The following is a 20,529-nucleotide window of genomic DNA, read 5'->3' as shown; positions in this document are numbered from 1 at the left end:
TGTTTGTGTACATGCAGTTCTGCCTTAGGTGGTAGTTTCCCCGAGGCCAGACATTGCTTGAAGCTCTTGCACTGTCTTGTATTGGGAGCATCGTGATAACCGATTCCCAAGTGTGCAGGGCCAAGGCTGACCTACATCTGTGCCTAGAGCAGCTTTTGGGAAGACCAAAGCCAGGTAGTGCCCAAGTCTAGGCACAGGCAAAGGAAGTAACCCTTGTTTTACAAGCAGCAGTGAGACCTGGGATAGGACCTGGGCTTGGAGCTGCCAGACCACCCTGAAAGCATAGTTAGAAAAGCCCATACCTGCTGAGGTTTACGTTTAAGATTAAGACAGTAGGCAAAACTGGACAGTGGTGATGCCCACCTTTAATCCCAGCACTCGGGAGGCAGAGGCCAGCCTGGTCTACATAGTGAGTTCCAGGAGAGCCAGGGCTACACAGAAAAACCCTGTCTCAAAACACCAAAGAAATACAAGAATAAAAAAGCCTGAGTTTTGGAGAGGTGGTATCTCTTGCCCCAGCTGGAGGCTATACTCTATTTAACAAGGAAAAACGTAGGCTGTGACCAAGACTTCAAGAATTTCAGCTTGGTTCTGGAGGATGAACTGTGTGGCCTCAGGAGAAACAGCCTGACTGTCCAGTGAGGACCAGAGAGCCTGGAGGAGTGTTGCCCACTGCAGTGCTTTGTGTGTGGTGCTTGATCCCCATGAAGATGACACATCGATGGAGGGGGAATGAGGAGGAGGGGTAGTGGCTGGAGGGATTTTATGATAAGAAATCCAAGTATGACATGTGACATGACTCTGGCAGGGTCCCCAAGGATACACTCACTGCTCACCTCCCTCCCTGCCCTTGCATGTGAAATTTCAGTCACCCTGTGTGGGAGGTCCTGTTATGCTTGTCTCCATCTCTGTTCCTGCCTCTTTACACTCCTCTTGTGAATGAAGAGACAAGTTCTTGTCACCTAGGCCCACATGGGAAAGGAAAAGCTGCCAGTCCCTTGCCCCCTGCCTTGTCTTTTGCTCGCCTCACACTGCTGGGGCTCACTGGGGAGGGAAAATGTCCTTCTAGCAGAGAAGAGTCAGGTGGGTAGGGTGGGGTCCATCCAAAGCAGCAGCCCGGGGAGTCATGAGGCTGCAAGAGTGAGGAACGCAAGCACCCTAGCGCAGCTGCCCGGGGAGAAACAGAGAGGGGACATGCTCTGAGAAGATGGATCTTGTCCAGTTCCTACCGACCTGTTTTCATGGGAGGGTGGCACAGCCCACCCAAGGCTCCAGGCTCCTCTGGGCCTCATGTGCCAGAGTCCAAAGGTCCTGCTGTGGCCACCTCTGTACCTTCCTAACCAGAAAAGACCATTGGTCGTCCACCCAGAGTCTGGGCCCCAGGCATGGGTCATGGAGATCAGGTCAGATGATACTTCTCAGGCCGAGCTCATAGTCCATGTATACCCTAGTCACCACATGCCTCAGTTTACCATCTCTTCCTTTTAGAGCCTGTGAAAAAACTTGTGTGGGCAACCCATAGGACAAGTGAAGATACAATCCAGAATTTGCTCCACTTTTGGGTGGGGAGCAGGACCCCCTTCAGGCTTGCCCTTTGCTTACCCTTCCCATAAGGCTGTGGCTTTCGTATTGCCACCCCCAACAGCAGTGAGCCCCCCCCCCTGCACTGTGTCAATGAGTCAAATAACATCCTGTTTCTTCAAGGTGTACAAGTCTGATGACGAGTGAAACTGAGTTTCCGTCTTGTTGCCCAAGCGTTCTCTGTAAGCTGTGTGGTATGTTGCTTGCTGTCCTTCCAGTTCCTTCTCCAGAGATTTGGGAGCAGAGCTGTATGCATGCCAGTCTATGAGCATGTCAGATGTCAGGCCCATGGGCCTGCACTGCACCCTATACATTACTTTCCAAGCATACATTACTTTCCAAGGAATCCTGGCTCATGCACTCTGCATGCCAGTTTTGAGAGCAAAATTAGGTGACAATGGACACTATCCTCTCCCCCACCTTCTGGATGTCATTGGAGTACACTTGGCACAGAATAGGGTGCAGGGCGTGGCAGCAGAATCACCATGCACATGCCCCGTGCCGGAAGTGGAGACTTTATCTGTCCTCATTCCAGTCCTGGGGACAGGCTACCACAGGTAGGCATCACAGCCAGAACCACACAGAAGGAAGAATGCTGGGGTTGAGACTTACCTTGGCTAATGTCCAGCCTGGATACTCCAGTGCACATGCTTTCAGTGTCCCTCAGACAAAGTACCTGTCCCTTAGTCATAGACCCACTCAACTGGCACAAAGGTGCTGCTTGGTTGTGGGAGGGGGCTGTCAGGACACTGTGACGGAGATTGCAATTCCCCTGGGGGCTGCTATCTTCTCTTGAGACCCTGCTCTTGCCCGTCCCAGGCTAGAGGCAGCTCTCTGAGTGACAGCAATTAGGGCCATGGCTGGCAATGCAGAGCTTGCACACACCCCCAAAGCACCTGACATTGCACAGCTCGGGGAGGGGGGGGGACTGTGCTCTGGCTGTGGCTAAGGCTCCTGGAATCGTCTTCTTTCTGTTGTAAAAATGGAAACATCCCCTATGTGAGACACAAGCTGGCGAGGAGAACGCCACTGTGAAATCACACCCACAGCAGGGCGGGAGGTGGCTGGGGGTGCTGGGCCTGCCAGAAAAAGAGGACCTCATGAACAAGGCAGGGAGCCAAGAACCTTGGGTGGGGGTTGAAGGGGCGAGGTGCAGTCCCTCAGCCAGACAACCCCACTGGAACTCGGGCTAGGCCCTCCCTGCCTTGATCCCCTCTTTTCCTAAAACAGCAACAGAGCCGGCTGCATCCGGCTTCCCACTCCCACCCAGAGATGCCGGAATAGCTGTGAGGGAGGTGGGACTGGGGTGTAGTGCCGGGGGCTAGCTAAATTGGATAGAGACAACAGCTCTCCTCAATGGAAGACTTCAGGGGCATGACAAGGTGGGTCTAGACTTCTGCTGCCAGGTAGAGTAAGATACATCTTTAGGGTAAGCTGCAACCACCACCACCCACCCACCCCCGCCTCGGCCCTTTCCACTCCCCCCTCACACACATTGTGTTCTTCCAGGCTGCCATGGGAGATGCCTCAGAAACGAACATCCGAGCCACATGCACACGGGGCCTTGATATGTCATCCACCCCCCCTCGCAACAATCAAACTGGTCCAGCTGGAAACAAAGTTGCCCTGTTTTGCTGCCTGGACCTTCCTCCTCAGCACTCCCTAGGCACTGCTCAGCCGCAGCTCAGCACATCACATCTAAAATCTTCATGGAACTGCAACAGCTCTGCACACCCACTGGTGTGAGGAACACGTGCTGTGCATGTGAAACGCCTGCATCCCATGAGCTATTCTCACCTCCAGGATTGCAAGGACATAGCACAGTGCCCACACACTGTGGCTAACTGTGGCCAGAGGCCAGCAGAGGTCAGGGTCTGCAGAGGCAGGAGATTACGGTTGCAAGTTCTTTGGAGCGCATTCCATAAGAGACATGGGATTTCCACTATGGCCATTGTCTTAGTAAGGCCACAGTCTACCATGAGGCTGGCAAAAAGGCTGTCCTCTACCCTCAGAGCTCCAGTCTAGCTCCTGATCTGGCTGTGACCTTTCCAGAATGTCCAAGATTCCAGTCTGAGGACCTTGGCTAGCTGCCCAGGCTGTGGGATCAGTCTGGGGCGCCTGCCTTAAGACTGCCCTGGATAGAGGAGGAGGTGTGTGTGTGTGTGTCTGTGTGTGTGTGACAACAAAGAAAAAGAGGCCATCAATTTGGGAGAGAAGGTGGGGTAGATGAGAGAAGCTGAAAGGAGAAAGGAATGGGGGAAATGATGTAATTATATCATAATTTCAAAAATTAAAAAAAAATTGTCCTGGGTGCAGCAAGCATTTCCAGCCTGACTGTCACTGAACTGATGTCAGAGCCTTTGAACTAAGTCCACACACCTTCACACAACACACATTCACATACCTTCACACACATGTGCAATCACATGCCTTCACACACACATGTGCAATCACATGCCTTTAAACACACACGTTCACATACATTCACATACATGTGCAGTCACATGCCTTCACACACATGTGCAATCACATACCTTTACACACATGTACATTCACACACATGTACTTATCTGCACCTGCATGTGTACACTCATAATCATGCACATACATGTGCACATTCGACATGCCCCATGCAGTTGTGTGGTCACATATGCTTGTGTGTTCATCACAAACGTGTATCTGCTAACTTACTCTCATAGGCATACCTGTAAATTCACCTGGTCCACTCACCCCACGTGTGAATGTCCACACACTGACTGCTCACTCACTCACCTGCTTTCACGTGACCACCCCACCTTCTCACACACTCTATAGTATTCACACATGCTTACTCACACACACGCAGTCACAGTTCTCACACTCGCTGACACTCAGAGGCCACATCCTGCCTTCAGCTACTGCTAAATGCCTCCTCCTGCAGGTCAAGCGACAGCTTTGGCCGTAGCCACTGCTCTGGAGCCCCCTTGCCCCCCATGATACAGTCTACCTTATCATCTAGAGGGCCGTTGGTGTTCCCCAAGAACATGAGGAGATGGTTGACCAGTGTGCCCGCTCTGCTGCCCACCTGCTCAATGCTGCACTGACTGGACCCGAGGAGCTGAGCCCTCAGGAGCCCTTCCTTATTGGGACGCCAGGTGAGCATGGGATAGGAGTCAGGGAGGATAGCCACACAGCAATGGGAACCAGAGCCTGGGGTCTGGCTGGTCCTGAGCCCATTGCTGGTGCAGGAGGAAGATCGCAAGGTGGAGTACAGGAAAGCAGATAGGAAGACAGAAATTAATCAGCAGAGGCTGGCAATGTCCCCTCCCACAGGAAACTCATCCCTGTGATTTCCACAGGCCTCAAAATGTACAGAGGAGACCTCATTAGGGGTGTCTTCATGGAGCAATCCAGGCCAAGCATCCAGACGGGCAGGGGACTGACACATTTGGAGGACAAGGGATGGGCCCTCTGAAAACTCCTCTCTGGAGATACTTCTCCCAATCTCTGGCCCCCAGCTGGCAAAACTGAGTACCCAGATCTAAGATTGATCCCTGGGGCCCCAACACCAGAAGCCAGACCAAGGAGCTTGTTGGGAAGCCTGGTCATCCTGAAAGCAGGCCTTCACAGACTCTAGGAGTCACCTGAGTATGCAGAGAGCACAGGCCAGGCAGGTGAAGACTGTCCCTGACCAATCCTCACCCTCTTACAGGCACTGTAGGAGGACATGGTGTCTGCAGACAGAGAGGGAGTCATGAGCTATAGACAGTGCTCTCACAGATGTCCAAGAACTTCAGTCACCGACTGTTAGATGGCTGGCATTGCTAGCTACCAGTTTCATGTGACCTGGAGGGCCATGTCCAGGTTTTCTCATGGGGGGCATGAGCCTGCTGAGTCCAAGATGGCAGGAGGTTCTCACCATGATCAGGGGCTAAGCCTTAAGGCTCTCTTTCTCAGCCAGGCCAGCCCAGCCTCTCCTTGTACCAGGTCAGAGACTTCTTTAGTGGCCAGGGGCAGGAAGACAGGGACAGTCTGTGGAAGATAGGCAGGGGAAGAGAGCAGAGGCAAGTTAAGCGGTCCCCAATCCCCACCTCACTCTAGAACAATCAGAACAGTCAGCTGTGGGATTCAAATGGGTCCAGGAAAAAAAGCATCTGGATGGCCCAGATGGGGCTCCCCCATCCTGTTCTCTACTGGATACACCCCTTCCTGAGCTGATTGACTCCAAGCCCAGGTCCAGCCCCTGCTGCCTCCAGGCCTGCAGATCCTCAGCTAGGCAGGAGAGGCCAAGAGCGATTAGCAGAGCAAACAGGCATGTTTACAGAGTTTGTGCTATGTTTTCTCAGCCTCTGGGCCTCGCAGCCCAGCCCACCTGCAAACTCAGCCCATCTCCCTTCTCTGAGCCCGTTAGGCATGGCTGTGGCCATCTCAGCCCAGAGGTTGTTGGGAGGAAACGGCCAGTTCTTCCACCTAGACTGAAGTGCAGGCTCACACAAAGCTGAGACAAGGGAATCTTTTAAAGGAAGCCTCAGCTTCCCAGAAAGGAGGTTCGGGGTCCCAGGAACATACCCAGATACCACCCTCAGTCACAAAGCAACATGGAGGGCAGGGGTGTAACTCAGGTGGCAGGGTGATTGCCTAGTATCCGAAAAGCCGAGTGCAGGCCCCTGCTCACATAAAGCAGGCATGGTAGTACATGTCTAGATGCCTAGCACTCAAGAGGTAAAGGCATCCTCCAATATATGACAAGTTCAAGGCCAGCCTGGGACACACGAGATATTGTTACACACAACAATAAGAAGGAGGCAGGAGAAGATCCTACCTGACCTGATGTCTAAGCCCTGTTGTTTTTGTGGATGAAGTAAAAGTGAAAGATAGATAATCAATTGGCAGACTCGGTGTGGGAATGGTGCTCTCTCTCTGTCTCTCTCTCTGTCTCTCTCTCTGTCTCTCTCTCTCTCTGTCTCTCTCTGTCTCTCTCTCTCTCTCTCTCTCTCTCTCTCTCTCTCTCTCTCTCTCTCCCCATTCTGGATACAGACATCAGAGCTCAGAGCATAGTGGTAGTGCTTGGGGGCTCATGCAAAGATGGGGTACACCTGGACAAGCCTCAGTTCCCACCTGACACTGCCTGGCCCCTGGCTTGAGTGGACATGTTAAGTGAGCACTCTCCTCCAGGGCCCCAAACTACATCTCCTAGCAGCTGCTTCAGGCCCCAGCTTTCTGGTGCTCTTCGCTTCTCCAGCTCAGCACTTCCATGTCTAATCAAGGCCTCATCAGGAAGGACCAGAGGCTTCCATGGGCCTGAGAAAACCTGCTAGGATAGCAACCACTACTGGACTGGATCAAGCTGAACATGTCCTCTGACACAGAAGAGGCTTGGTACTGGCTTGCCTGTTCTTCCTCGTAAACCTCTTGCCAAAGCAAACTGCCACAGAAACAAGGCTAGAATGTGGGCACAGTGGGGCCACACCCTGCCTACCTAGGAGCCATCGTGCACAACTCACACATGGTCTTGAATTCCAGCCAGGGTATTACAATTCTTACGAGCCTCATTCATGGGTTAAGATGGAAGGGCAACCACTCTGCTCCATGTGGCCTACACCAGCAGGTGAGGGATTGAAAGGTTCAGGCATTATGCTGCCCTGCCTCTGTTACCTGGCAGAATCCACTCAGGCAGTACCACTCAGGCAGGTGCAGAGGACCCCTTTAAAAGATAGACCCCTGCCCACTTATGCTCTCTTATCTTCTCCTCTCCTCTCTTCTCTTACGCTCTCTCTGCCTCTCTATGGCGACCAGCCATGGCAGTCAGCCATTAACCCTGTTCCTCTTCTCTCTTAGTCTCTCTACTCTGCTGGGTCTATAATAAACTGGTTAATATGTCAAATAGTCTCATGTCTCATCTTGCACCTCTTCTTTATTTCTAATGTAAGCAAAAGAATATTTGGCGCCCAACATGGGGCCCAAACCCATGACCCTGAGATTAAGAGTCTCATGCTCTACCTACTGGGGAATGGCAATAACTGTACAAGGGTGGATGCCATGCACATGCTAACACCAAACCTCCTGTTGGAAGGGCTATAGCCCTGCACGTGAGTCTGGATTGTCACCATTCCTGCCTGTGTCACCATCCCTGTCTGTGCTTTCCTGGGGCTGGCTGCTTATTGTCATGCATACCTAAAGGAATGAAAGAATATTGTTGTCCCACCACTAGTAGGGGAAGGGCCAGCCTTTGGTTCCAGTCTAGAGGGGTCAGGGCTTCTGAGTCATGGCCCCTCTGCCAAAGGCTCAGAATCTTGCAACTGTCCCCAACACCACCCAGCTCACCCTACCTGTTCCCGTAGCTTTCTTCTCTCCCTGCTATGGCCACCTCCTTGTCCCTCACCATTGTCACAAAGCTATAGTATCACACTCCACCTGTCCCCTCTTCCCTCACTATGGAATCCATCTCCCTGTCTCTGACGCCTGAGATCTGAGGAAGAGTAGTACTTAAGTGCTCGGGGTGGGGGGGGGAGGATCAATTCATCCGGTTCCCTTTTAATCCATCAATTCCATTTCCCACAAATGTTCTGGTCCCTCCTACAGAGTCACTACGTGGTAGTGATGTCCACAGATGCCAACTGATATGTTCGTACAGCCGACAGCTATCCACTGGCCAGGGACTACCCCAGGTGCTCAACTCAGAGTGGCTATCCTCACACTCCTTCCCACCCAGTGTTCTATCCCACTCCAGGGTCACCCCAAGCCCCAGACCCAGCACATGTCAGTCAGCCTTGACCTGAGAAGAATGTTTGCAGACCCTGGAGCCACACAGAGTTCCAACAACGCCTTTAAAGGCAGACTTGAGGGGTCAGAGGAAGGGAAGGGAAGCCCCTGAGCAGATGGGACAGAAGAGCCTGTAGTATATGCTAGACACCTGCTGTGTGCCCTGAGCTCACTGTGCTGTTAAAGGGCTTTGTACCAGCCCTATCCTATCACTACGACTCTCCTGAGTTGTCCACACAAGTCCACACTCCAGCCATGCTGGATTCCCAGCTACCCAAGTCTACTGACCTCCCAGTTTGGCCACAGACGGGATTTGGGTGCCTATTGGTGCACCAGGCAAGGTTTACAGGCAGGAACAACCACCCTGGCTAGCCTAAGAGCCCATTACTCACACCCTCATTGCTTTCCATGGAGGTCAGTGGCCAATCTGGACACAGAGGTCAGTGCCCCTTACTCCACAGCTGGGGTAAGCCTAGCTCCCTCGCTGGGAATGAAGAGCATCAGGCAGGGATTAAACAGAATGTGTGGCAGCCATGCTGGGCCCACAGAGGAACGAGCTGATGTTAGAGGACAAGTGGATTAGACTCAGGGTCAATATTTGTGGAACTGAATTGAATCTGTCAGCTGGGAGCTGTGTGGGTTCAGGGTAGTTTTGAGGCTCCTGCCTCAGGCAGGCAGAACTCAGCACACAAGCCTCTCACAGGTCACAAAGGACAACTCTGGGGTGAGACACCTACTGGCTCTGTACCCTTGTAAACAAAGCAGGCAGGTTGGAGACAGGGCTATGGGTTGGCTGGATTTCTGAGGTGGATATGAAGGCCCTGTCTCTACTCCTGGAACCTGGCTGGTCCCATAGCAAACAGGGTTGGGGAACAAAGAGACTCTATCTATGTCTGGACCCCCAGGGTCAAATTACACAATGTATTGGTTGTCACCCAGAGGCATGATATGGGGGTCAGGGAAACAGAGAACAGATCAGGCTGGATCCAAGGAACATGACTACTCTGTGACTGTGGCCAAAATTCTTGTCTAAAGGCTACTGGCCCCTGCCCTCCCTCCACAGGAGGTTCTGAGGAAATAGGGAGGGGACACCATGGTGACATCCACTAAGCCATTCTGGCTGCCCCAGTGCTTCAGCCCTTAGTTCTCAGAACCAGAGACAGTCTAGCTCATCTGCTGCCCAAGGCTGCCTACTTCTCAGCCCTTGAGCCCAAATTGGATTAGTGATGTTTAGAAAGCGACAAATCTGCTTATATTTGAGCAAGGGCTCAGCAGATTACACAGGCCAAGAGGGGCCCTGCATGCATGCAGGGAGATTGGGGAGGGGAAACTTAGCTAAACAAGTGTTAATTGAAAACAAACTCTATATGATCTGCCTGGCTACCCTGGCCAAGCAAATGTGTCTCTTCCTAGAGATAGTGCAGAAAAGAATTGGGGTCATGCACCAAGCCCTAGGCTGAGGCCACAATGTGAGGACGGGAAGGAGTGTGGGTCATGATCATCCATGGAAATGTGGACCCAGCGAAATACCTATTCTGTACCCCATGACTATGATTCCTCCCAGTGACCCCGCCCCTTCAAAATCTCAAGGCATGGGCAGTGGGAAGCTTTGCACCTGAGCATTTTATTGTCCCATCTGTCCAGCAATTGGGAACACCTCAGAGGCCAGTGGCATGCAGGTTGACCAAAACAACCCTGAACACTGAGCAGGGTGGTCCTAAAAGAGACACTGAGGCAAGCTGAGCTAGAGTCTGCTGAGTCTCTTGGGCCCCATGGGCTGTGTGGTACTGCTTCTGTCAGTGGTTGCCAGGAAGAACTCTGTGTCCATTATTGCCAGCCCTGCCCTGACACTAGGCACTCATTGTAAACACCTACCTGGTGACACTCCCAAAGCCAGCAGCTAGGAGGAGAATAGCAAAAATGTTATTCCTAAAAATGCAAGGATACTGTGCCCTGTGCTGCTGGAAAGAAACCCACTGGCTTGAGCAGAGGGCATAAGCTTGTGAACAAGCCCTCCTCAGGGCATAGGAGTATGAGCCATGGGGACTGGGCAGGCTTATAGTCACCAGGAGCCCCTTATACAAATGAAATGGGCTCAGGAAGAGATTGAGACATCAGTGACAAGCGATCGCCAGCAACTTTGTCCTGAAGGGCATCTCACTAGCCACAGGAGCTGGCAGCCCACCTTCCCTTAGGAAATCTGTGTCCAGGACTGAGAGTCTCCTGGTTGGAGAGTGGGCAAGAATAGATGGAGAAGAAAGAGCACAAAGCGAGAGATCTGGTGCCCCTGTAGATGTTGGAGTACTCCTGAGGCAATCGGGACAGGATGGCTGAGTCTCCGTCACCCTCACCTCTCAAGCACAGTGCCTGTTGCAGACCACAGCAAGCTCCCTATGAGTGGAGAGTGGTCCTGGCTGACCAGAAAGGTGGCTTTACAAGTATGGACAGGGATTGGGAGGGAAGCAACAGTAAGATCCTTTGAACTCCCAGAATCCCCATGAGTCAGGGATCACCACCTCTGACGATTACCCAAATCTGGGTCTGCTGGTCAGGCTGTGACCATATCTTTTCAGTATGGGTTTAGCCCCAGTGGGGCCTCCAGCTCCTCAATCTGGCTCATCCCCCAACAAGCCAGGAATATCAATTATTCAGCTTCTACCTCTCTGTGTTAGCACCTCATACAGCTGGGAAGATAAATCTCCTCTCTGCCTGTATTCTTGACACCTGACTGGGAGCAGGATATCCCCAGGGCAATGACAGGCCCTCTCCCAGACCCCCCTCCCAAATCCCAGAGCCAGCCCAAGCATTGCTGGCTCCCTGCCGCTCCTTAGCTATTAAACCAATAATTCAGCAGAGACACTTTGGAGCAAACTGCATGGGTTTCCACCTCCCATGACAGCAAGAGGTCTACCACCATTACAATGGCAAGAGAGGCTGCTCCAGCAGACATGGTCCTGCAGCACAGGCTGACTTTCAAAGGGACAGGGAACACACAGGGCCATACGGAGGAGAGTGGTTTGCATGACTTTAGCCATATCAGATAACTAAAGAATAAGACCTGGTCACCCCATTGAAAGAGGTAGCTCCAAACACATCTTTTAAAAACACTGATACAGGATCCTGCATAAAACCAAGAGAGGCCACAGGCTACCTAGGCCACCATAGTGGGACACTTACAAGTCTCCAGGAAGACATCTGTCTCCACGAAAACTGATGACTTGAACAAGTCTGATGTCTTGGAGAGTCAAGATTAGCTCCCCATACTCATTCCCAGATCCACATAACCAGGGAAGGGTTTGTTGAGTGACTGAGTGACCTTACACGCTCCTTACAAACCCTTCCGTGACTCCGGCATGGCTCTGGCAAGAAATGGAATAGAGATGAAAGGGGATGAAGTTAGTAGGCAGAAAAATCAGTGAGGCTGGGAAAGACAGGGGACCTGAGACCTACTCCATCCCTGCAAAGTCTCCTGCTTCAATCCTGGTGGATACAAGGCAAGACCTGGGCCAGTAGTAAGCAGGGCTCAGCTGACCCAACTTCCCGCCCCAGCCCCTCCTGCCTCCCTCTCTGCAAGCCTGCATAGGGCAAGGCCAGCTGCCCAGCAATTAACATTAATAGGTTGATGGACACTGGCCTGGGCCAAAGTCTAGTGTTAATTGAGGCTGATCCCTCCTCCATTTGTCAACTATCTGGATGCAGCCCTTCCTCATAGGACCCAGTCCTACGACCTTCCTGCTTCAGGCACCCAGGCTGCCCCTGCTCTGCCTGGTAGTGGAACCAGCTCTCTCAGACCCTGCTGGGAGCCCATACCTTCCAACATTGTCCCTAGGACTTTGGCTGCCCCAGTGACAAACAAGCTCTCTCTCTGCCCACTTCTACCATAGCCTCGGGCCTCTTTCCCTGTCCAGACTCCCGTAAAGACAGTCCTGTCTGTCCTCCTCCTAGGCCTCAGCCTCTGTGGATGCATACCATCAACCAGGCAGTATTGGGATCTGAGCCAGCGTCCAAAAACACAGGGGAGACACAGGGCTCTGTCCCGGCTCTCCATTTCATTCTTCCCAATGACAGGCCAAGTTGGAACCATTGAATTTGTGGCCAAGGACAAGGCTAATTCATCATTGTGAGGCTCCGTATTGTGCTACCTATATGGCAGCTTTACTTGGTCCCCATCTGTGCCTGGCTTGGAGAGGGCTCTGCCATCTCCCTAGGAATGTTGGTTTGCCTGCCCCAGAATGGGAGGCCTCCTGACTCTCTTGGGGAACTGGTGAGTATGCTAAGGGGTCATTTCCCAGGCCTCCCCACCGTGCCTCCATATGCCCCCCTTCCCTAGCCTAACCCGCAAGGCTGCTGTGACAGGAGACACTGCCAATGAGTGTGAGCCGCTGTGGGATGAGCTGTTACTCTGGAAGTTGTCTGAGGATGCTGAAGCTTCACTGTCCTGGTCACTGCCTGGCACACCCTCTGGAAGCAGGGGGAAGACATAAAAGGGAACAAGAAAGAGCCTTGAGAACACCGGTCTTACATAACCAGCTCTGGGGAGAGCAGGTGCCTCTTCTATCAACTTCACTCTTTCAATCCCCAAAGACTTCCAAGCTGGGGAGTGGGAGAGGAGAAGGGCAACCTCTGCACAGAGTCGTAGGAGGTACTAAGCACTGAGACCCATTAGACAGCCCCCTGCACTCCCCAGAAGGACTAGGGAACTTGCTAAGATGCCACAGATGGAATTCAGAGCCTATGACAAAAAGGACCAGAAAGTCTTTTGAAGAAGACATTTCTGGAACATCCCAGGGGGACCGCTTGTATACCAAGTACTGCTTTGGACATGCCACACATATTATTTCAATGACTAATCATCCCATTTTACTGATCACCCCAGATGGGTACACTCAGCATCTCCTGAATGTGGCAGGCCTGGCGTCCCACTGAGGACTATGCAGGCTGGAATCCAGAGATGCCAGTGATTGCACAGAAAGACAGGGTTTTGGCCTGGGGACATAGGTCAGTGGCAGAGCGCTTGTCTGGCATGCATAAGGCCCTGGACTCACTTAGTAGCAACACACACACACACATGCATGCACATACACACACACACATGCATGCACACATACACACACACACACACACACACACACAGAGAGAGAGAGAGAGAGAGAGAGAGAGAGAGAGAGAGAGTATGTGTGTTAAGGTCACCTTTTAACAAATCAAGTCAATAGACTGGAGTGTCCCAGAGTGGACTCATTCAGGGACAGTGAGCCACAAGCAAAACTCTGGGGGTGGGACATCCAAAAGACACCACTAGTTATTGCTCTTTAGTCCTGAAACACTCTGTCAGGACTAGAGCCCTGGTCATTAACTGGCTCTAGGCCCAAGTATTCATCCACACTAAGAGAAAACAGTGTAACATATAAACACATGGAAAGATTAATTTGCTTAAAGTTTTGACCAAAAGTAGGGAGATAGAAATGTTAACTGTGTCCCCGCCTTACCCATAGCTGCATCATCTTACTGAAAAGGTGACAGAGAAGCCAGGAGACACACGTGCTATCTCTATTTGTTGTGGAGTGATATCTAACCCTGGGCCTCCCTCCCTTCCCACACAGAATTCCTGGAGGAATCATGACTCACACTGCTGGCTTCCTCTTCTAATATCCCTCACCCCACCCACTTCTCTGCTACCTAAAGTGCAGCTGCCAAGAGACCTGGCCAGGTGATTCTGCTGATACCTGCCGGAACTAGGCAGAGAGGACATTCATTCCTCCCCTACTTCCCTTCCCCTCTCCTCCCCTTCCCTTCCCTTCCCCTCCCCTCCTCTCCCCCTCCCTCCCCTCCCCTTCCTTCCCTTCCCTCCCCTCCCCTTCCCTTTCCCAGTATCTCATGTATTCCAGGTTGGCCTTGAACTTGCTATGTAGTCAAGAATGGCCTCAAACTTCTGATCCTCCTGCTTTCCACCTACAGATGCTAGGATTATGGATGTGTGCTATCATGCCTGGTTTATGTGGCGCTGAGAACGGACCCCAGGGCTTTGTGTACGCTAGGCAGACACTGCCTACTGAGCTAGCATGATGCATTTTCTGATGATGAGATAGACTTGAAGACAGGGAGATGAGGGGTGAGAGGAGGGAGTGGTGAGATAAGCTGGTAATTCTAGAACATTCTCAAGTGATGGCTGTGCAATGAGCATCGGTACAGTAGGGGGTGTCCTGGAGGAAGTAGGTGTTGGCACTGTGTCCAGGGCTCAGGATGGTGGAGTTAGGCTGTTGATCATGGATCGCCCTCATCCACAGAGTGGCAATCGGTCTTGCTCCTGATCCTCATGGAAATAAGGAGGGCTGGAGGCTGCTCTTTGAGAGATGAGCCCAAGGGAATGTGCTGAAGCCCAAGGGGCATGGGCACACATGGTCGGGTGATGGGGTGTGCGTGTCAGAGGGATAAGAACCCAGAGTCTTTTAGGCCAGAATCTGGGGCTCACCACATGGTCTGGAGGTTAAGACGGAGATGACAGAACATAGCTTTACCACTGAAAGGAACAGGAAGTAAAAAAAGAGGAAAATAGATGCCACTTCCCAGTGGGAAAGAACTTTCTAAGAAAAAAAGCCAAGATGAGAGCACTTTGTGTAAAAGCTAAATTCTCAGGTGGCGCCAAAGAAAACATCAAGGTAAAAGATGAGCAATGTGTCAGGTAAATGTTTGACACTAATGTGACAAAAAATTAATACCATTAACATGGAAAGAGTTATTCTGAAGCAAAAATACTGAGAAAGATGTGAGGGCACTGGAGATGAAGCAATTCATATGGCCTGCACACACACACACACACACACACACACACACACACTCACGCACATGCACACACAGTGAACACACGGCAACATTCTGGCCCCGTTGCCTGTGCTGCAGCAGCCTCTCCTGTTCCAGGGCTCCAGTCAGCATGTAAACCAACAGAGGTCACCAGCCCAGAGCCCAGAGCCTTTATTGGTCTCTGTGCTGACCAAAGAAGCACAGAAAGCCAGATCAGGATTGGGCCACAGTGGCTTTCCTCTGGGGAAGCGGGGGTGGGGAACCATAGCAGGAAACAGCACCTGAAAAACATTCTTGATAAAATCTCACTAGAGACAAATGCAAAGATGGCCATTCTGGGAGAGGCATGAACTTGGAAAGGTGTGCATAAGACAAGGCTGGGAGGAGATAAATAAACCACCATTAGCAGTTAGTGAGGATTTTCATCCTTTAAACTACGTACACGAACCCTCTGAATGTGGGTGCCAGCTAGGAGGCCAGGGCAGTCTATGGGACCTCTAACAGTGGAGCCAGTCTTTATCCCTAGAGCACAAATGGACTTTGGGAGCCCATTCCCTATGGAGGGATGCTATTGCAGCCCAGACACAGCAAGGAGGGCCTGTGCCTCATTATCCCTGGGGTGGGGAGGGGAGGTTGGGGGGCCAGTGGAGAGCATGGGAGGATGGGAGGGAGAGGGAATGGGGGGTTGATATGTACATGAGAGTGCTTCTGGGCCTGGAGAGATGGCTCAGCGGTTAAGAGCACCGACTGCTCTTCCAGAGGTCCTGAGTTCAATTCCCAGCAACCACATGGCTCACAACCATCCATTATGAGATCTGGTGCCCTCTTCTGGTGTGCAGATGTACATGGAAGCAGAATGTTGTATACATAATAAATAAATAAAATCTTTTTTAAAAAAAAGAGTGCTTCTGAAATAAAAAAATATTTAAAATAAAAAAATTTCATACATGGAATGAAGGCACAAGAACAAGATTCTGGGAGTACCGTGATCAAAGTCCAACAAAGATGTCAGGATCTTCTGCAGGGTGGGATAAGCCACCTTAGATTTAAGACAGCCCTGTTCTTGGATGGGGGTGGGAAGTTCTACACTGGAAGGCTGGATGATCAAGTGTGTGTGGACAGGCAGTGGATGAGCAGATGGACAGACACCCAAGTCCACAGGTGGATGGGTAGGTGAATGGACGGAAGGGTGGGTGGATAATAAATAGGAGGGTGACGGGCAAATGGGTAGACAGACAGAAGGAAGGACAGATGCGGAACAAAATGATTAATTAGTCGGACAGATGGATGACAGGATGGATGCATGCATGTATGGCTAGACAGGTCAGCGGGTGAGTGGATAGGTGGAGAAATAGTTGGATGAACAAGGGGATGGATTGAAAGATAGGTGAAAGCCTTGGGTAAGTACTGGCCCCTCCTCCTCTAGCCTGTACCATTGACCTTCTCTCTGGGAGCTATACCTGCCCATTTCTCTCCATTTGCTTTTTTTTTTTACTGCAGGCTCTGCTCAGCATCCTTTGACCAGCCTCTTACCCTTGAGTCCCAGACAGCTACCTCCCTCTCCCTTGTACTTGGGCTGTTCAATATGCTGGAGTACCGACCCCACACAGCCGACATAAATCTTGCTCTCGTCCTACAGCTGATCAATCTCCAGTTGGCTCCAAAGCCCCTCAATGTCCGTAGCTCAACCTGGCCATGGGAGTCACAGCCACGGCTGGCTCTGAATGCTGCTGGCTACATATATTGAACTTGAAGCATCGGATTACATGTTTGTTCAATAGCAATAAACTCCCAAAGTTTTATAGGGTCATAAAACTGCTGCCTCGGCTCCCACTTAGGTGGCGTGTAATGTACACAGACCGGTTTCCCCGTTAATGGGGCAGTGCAAGTGATTTGGGGCTATTAGCTGGAAACAGTACATCTGCATTCACCAAATTCTCATAAATAAAGTGGCCCACCGGAGCAGAGCACACCAGACCCAGTCTTGACATTCAAGGGGAGGAAGCATGGCAGAGTGTGACAGAGCCATGAGAAATGATTAGAGAAGAGCCAACAAGGGCAGTGGGGGTGGAGGGAGAGTGGTGAGGAGGGGAGGGTTCCTAACCAGTACATCTACCATTCAGATGGCGTGCCTGGAGCCTATGATACTCACCCACCCCAGAGAAGGTATGTGGGTGGCATCCTCTCAAGGTCCCAGTCCCCAGCCTTGCCCTCTGGGGACGGTAGTTACAGGTGGGAGGAGAGCTCAGAAGAAGGATGAGAGTAGGGACAGAATGCAGGCATATGGACTGAGAGGTGAAGGCAAGAGTTCTAGACAAAGACAGGAGTGTATACAAAAGCCCCAAGGTGGAGGGATGATGATGGTGGTGACTCCCAGCTTGGCCAGATTAGGTGGCAGAGGGCTCTTGAGCAAGGAGATGCAGCTGCCTCTTGATGTCTGCTTGGGGTACTGACCTTCTGTGAACTGGGGCCAGAGTGAAGAGCTTTTGGGGCAGGGGTGGGGGAGTTGTGACCTCAAAGGATCAGGAGCCAAAACCAGTTCCCAAGGGAAGCAGTTGTCTCATTAGGTTGATCTGCATTAGGTGGCCTGTACCCAAGGCCACCAGACAAAAACCTATCCAGTTCCTCATGCCTAGACAATAGCAAGAGGCAAAAATGTAGCTAGGGGCCAAGCCCATGGCAACCCAGGCAGGCTCAAGAATACCTGCTCATATAGTGCCCATAAGCCCTGGGGCAGCATCTGCCAGGCCCCTTCCCTGCTACCCCCTGGTACCCTAGATAGTGATGGATCCCATTTCAGCCCTTGCCTGGCTCTTCCTTGACACCAGAGTTGGGCACGTGTATGACTTTGCCCTGATCCTTGTAACTTTGCTATCGACCCAGATCCTTGGAAACACATCGATTTGCCTGAATGAATCAATATTTATTGCAGCTTCAAGGCCTGGGGCCTGAGGAGGGCCTGCAGGCTGATGAATGGAGCCAAAGCAGCTGCCTCGCTCTACACGATTCATCTAGAAACTTCTTAGTTACATTCTAGCCCCAGAGCCTCCACCCAGCTGTCCCACTGGGGACAAACTCCACGTGATGGCCTGCCACATACAGACACAGAGCCAAGGTGGTCCAGGGTAGGAGATAACCCCAGGGCTGGGTTATCTCCCTCTGTGGCCTTGGATATGCTGGTGTCCTGCTTGAGAGGAACTGTGGAGTTGTGTGGTGATGCAGAGGCAAGTCTCTGAACACCCAAGGCCCTCTGGGATATTTTCTCCAGGTGCCTCCTCCCCCTTCCTGTATTCCATTCTCAATGAAAGTTCCAGAGGAGCTGGAAGGTGTGAAGAGGTTTGGTAATAAGACCATATATTAGGTAGGCCCCTGTGTCAGGTGGGCCCCTGTGTTATGTAGTACCCTATATATAGGTAGGCCCCTGTGTTAGTTGCTTTTCTCCTTACTCTGACAAAATTACCTGACCAAAGCAACTTTGTGAAAGAGGGTTTATTTGACTCACTGTCTATGGTGTTGGGGAAGGCTTGGAGGGAAAAGTGAGGTGACTGGTCATGCTGTTTTGGCAGTCAGGAAGTAGAGAGAATTGAACACTGGTATCCAGTTTGTCTTCTCTCCCATACTCCAAGTCCTGACACCACAGTGAGTCTTTGCTCATTAATTACACTTCCCAGAAACATTCTCATAGACATGCCTAGACGGTGTTGCTAGATGACAATGAAGACTGTCCATCACAGACCTTCAGGCCTTCCCTACTTTCTGTCCACTCAGTCACTTGCTTCACAGAGCTCCCCTCAGGGACTAACTTGTCAATGCAGAGTCTGCCCCGGGAGCTCCCGTTCCCTGGTGGAGGGCTGCCCTTCACCCAGAGGCTCTGTGAGGGTGACATGGAGAGTGGCCAGTATGGAAGGGTGGATCCTCCAGCCATGAGGTGTTACAGACTGAACTAGGTGTGAGCAGGGGTCTCTGATTTAGGTTGTGTGCCAAAATGCAAACCACCATGGTGCAAAAGTGCCTATTCCAGCAAATTCTAAGGTCCTAACTGGAGTCACTACTCTCGGGCAATGGAAACCTAAATGATCAGTTCTTAGTCAGCAGAGTGGGCTGTAGCGCATGGTGGCCTCCAGGAGGACAACTGTGTCACTGCTGCCCCCATCTAAAATGCCAGAGCCTAAGCCTTGGGCAGAAGACAAGAGGAGGCATCTTTAATTGGCCCAGAGGCAGTAGGGCATGGCCATGAGCAACCCCAGCAACAGGAAACTCATACAGGGCCTTAAAGGAGGCTGAGGAGGCCTGTGAATAGCTAGGAAGACAGAACACAGTGTCAGCCCAGAGAAGACCCAGAGCCCAGAGTCTGCACTGGGCAAGAGCCCCATGGGGACAGTGAGGAGGAAACTGAGGTGACCTCCAACACCAGTCCCACATGTATCACGGCATGAAATGCGATGGAACTGTCTACTCCCTCAGAATGTGCCATGCACAGGTGTCATCTCTACGGTGTTGATCACACAGACTGGAAGGTCTTCTCTGTGTGTTCCCCATGCCTCACGGCTCCCTTCTCACTGCCTCCAGTGAGAGGAACACCCTGGAAAGCCCAGCTTCCCTGATGACCTGGCCTACGGGTCTGTGTCAGCTGAGTCCTGCACAAGCATGGTGACCTCTGGAAGCCTGACTTCTCCTCTGGCCCCAAGTGGTCATATGCAGGACAATTCATGCCAAGCTCATCCTACCCACCAGAGGCTAGCAACCAGCCATGCCAGGCCGACAGGGGCAGAGCTGCTGGGTGGGACAAGACAGAAGGTTTCACTGAGTGAAACCCTGGAGCAGTGGAGTGAGGTGGGAGGGAAATGAGGGGAGACCTGATACAAACACAAGGCTGCCAAGAAGGCCTGGTGGGGGAGGGGGGGTGTCTTATCAGGGAACTGGCTCTGTCCCCTGCTATCCTACAGTCTCTGTGCCTATTAAGGATGTCTTACCCAAGACTCAGACTGCTGTCTCCATCAAGCCCTTCTGTCTGGCTGAGGTTCCCTATCTGGGTCATCCTCCCAAAACCCTGACACATCTGTGCATACAGGCCTTGACCTGTGATAAGGAAAAGGAAGGCTGCTGAGGGACATTGGAAAGAGCCAAGGGGTGGGAAGCTCAGGGACACCTTCCTGGCCAGCACCCATCCCAAGGCCCATCACCAGGTTCATCTAGACCAGCCCCATAACAGTCACCCATACACATAGCCCCCTAAAGTGCACCCCTGTGTCCTGAGAAGTATGCCAAGCTCTGGCATCCCCCATGAGGCCATTCAACATACGAGTACACAACAAGGCCCCATAGTAGAGGAAAGGTCTTGGGGAAGAGAACAGGGAATTTGGGAACTCGGGACTGAAACAGCAGAGCCTAGCACAGCCTTGAGCGTCT

This window comes from Cricetulus griseus, chromosome 4 (genome assembly GCF_003668045.3).
Source record: "Cricetulus griseus strain 17A/GY chromosome 4, alternate assembly CriGri-PICRH-1.0, whole genome shotgun sequence".
NCBI lineage: Eukaryota > Metazoa > Chordata > Mammalia > Rodentia > Cricetidae > Cricetulus > Cricetulus griseus.
Note: the sequence above shows the minus strand (reverse complement) of the source record.